Genomic DNA, 2,513 nt, shown 5'->3' on the forward strand with positions numbered 1-2,513 from the left:
CCTGCGCGGACGAACTCGCCCCGCTGAGGACCCCGCCCAACAGACCCGGCAGCAAGAAAGCCCCATGGTTCACCGACGAACTCAAGAGCTCCAAGAAGAACTGCCGAGCCCTCGAGAAAGTCTGGAGAAGGGAACCCACACCGGACAACAGGACCACCTTCAAGCTGGCCACCCGGAAGCACCACCAGCTGATCCGCGCCGCCAAGAAAACTGCATTCAAGGACCGGCTGGACAACAACGCACACAACTGCAAAGAACTCTTCAACATCGCGAAAGAGCTATCCAACCCCAGCGCAGGAAACAACGACATCACCCCATCGCAAGACCTCTGCAACTCCCTCGCCTCATACTTCCACAACAAGATCGCGGACATACACAACAGCTTCATCAACCAACCAACGCACACCAAGACCGAACAACTACCCCCCACCACCACCCTCCACGCCTGGACCCCGATCAGCACCGAAGACACCATCCGCACGATGAACTCCATCCACTCCGGATCACCGACCGACCCCTGCCCTCACCACGTCTTCAACAAGGCCGACGCTGTCATCGCACCTCACCTGCGAGACATCATCAACACATCCTTCGACACCGCCGCCTTCCCTGAGAGCTGGAAGCACGCCGAACTCAGCGCTCTACTCAAGAAACCCACAGCGGACCCCACCGAACTCAAGAATTATCGCCCCATCTCGCTCCTACCGTTTCCAGCCAAAGTCATCGAGAAGACCGTCAACAAGCAGATGGCCGCCTTCCTCGAGACGAATGGATCCCTCGACCCCTCACAGTCCGGCTTCCGAGCCAATTACAGCACCGAGACCGCCCTCATAGCCGCCACCGATGACATCCGAGCCCTGATGGACAACGGAGAAACAGTGGCCCTCATCCTCCTAGACCTCTCCGCGGCATTCGACACTGTCTGCCACCGCACCCTAGTACAGCGCCTCAGCAACGTCGGAATCCAGGACAAGGCGCTGGAATGGATCATCTCCTTCCTCGACGGAAGAACACAGAGAGTCCGCCTACCACCGTACAAGTCAGAGGCCACCGAAGTCATCTGCGGCGTCCCCCAAGGATCCTCACTGAGCCCCACCCTCTTCAACGTCTACATGAGCCCCCTCGCGGCCATCGCACGCCAACACAACCTCAGCATAATCTCCTACGCCGACGACACCCAGCTGATCCTCTCCCTGACCAACGACCCCGCCGCCGCCAGAGCCAACCTGCACGAAGGGATGAAAGAGGTAGCCGAGTGGATGACGACCAGCCGCCTGAAACTGAACTCGGACAAGACGGAGGTCCTCATCCTGGGCTCTTCACCCTCCGCCTGGGACGACTCCTGGTGGCCCCCCGCCCTGGGCACCGCACCCAAACCGACAGACCATGCACGCAACCTGGGCTTCATCCTGGACTCCTCCCTCTCCATGACCAGGCAAGTCAACAACGTCTCCTCGGCGTGCTTCAACATCCTACGCATGCTACGGAAGATCTTCTGGTGGATCCCCACCGAGACCAGGAAGACCGTCACCCAGGCCCTCGTCACTAGCCGACTGGACTACGGCAACGCCCTCTACGCCGGTACCACCGCCATGCTCCAGAAGAGACTCCAGCGGATCCAGAACGCCTCAGCCAGACTCATCCTCGACATCCCACGAACCAGCCACATCTCCGGACATCTGAGAGACCTTCACTGGCTCCCCGTCAACAAAAGAATCACCTTCTGCCTCCTCACCCACGCACACAAAGCCCTACACAACCAAGGCCCAAGCTACCTCAACAGCCGAATCAACTTCTACGCTCCCAAACGCCACCTCCGATCAGCCAACCACGCCCTCGCCGCCGTCCCCCGCATTCGAAGAGCGACTACAGGAGGAAGGTCCTTCTCCTACCTGGCCGCCAAGACCTGGAACTCCCTCCCGACCGACCTGCGCCTGACCCAAGACCATCTCTCCTTCAGGAAGAAGCTGAAGACCTGGCTGTTCGAGCAGTAGCGGCACCCCCCCTCCCCCAGCGCCTTGAGACCCTACGGGTATGTAGTGCACTCTATAAATGTCATTGATTGATTGATTGATTGATTTGCTTATACTTTAAAGACCAGAATCTATACTGAGACTTCATAAGCAGACACAGCTATGATCAATAACACCAGCACTGGAAGTTTATGATGCTGAGGCCTAAACTGCTGTGCTCTTTGGACCTGAAATTTGGGGCTACGCTGATACTCATGAATTGGTAGTGGGTGACAACTTTGTAAGAGTCCTAATTTTCATCCCGGACAGCACACCCCTCATTCCTTTGTTTCTTGATCTAGGTACAAAATGAATTGCAGATGTAGCCCTATTAAAACTCCTGATGCATTGGATACGACTATGGTCTATACCTGAGCTAATTGCCTATCAAGCTGGCTTGTAGGAATTGTTGAAAATGTGAAGCGCGAATAAAATTCCTTGGTTGACCACATTGCAACTTGGTGCAGGACACTTGGGCTGGATACATTGTGGGAAATACAC

Source organism: Lissotriton helveticus, chromosome 12, assembly GCF_964261635.1.
Source record: "Lissotriton helveticus chromosome 12, aLisHel1.1, whole genome shotgun sequence".
NCBI classification, from domain to species: domain Eukaryota; kingdom Metazoa; phylum Chordata; class Amphibia; order Caudata; family Salamandridae; genus Lissotriton; species Lissotriton helveticus.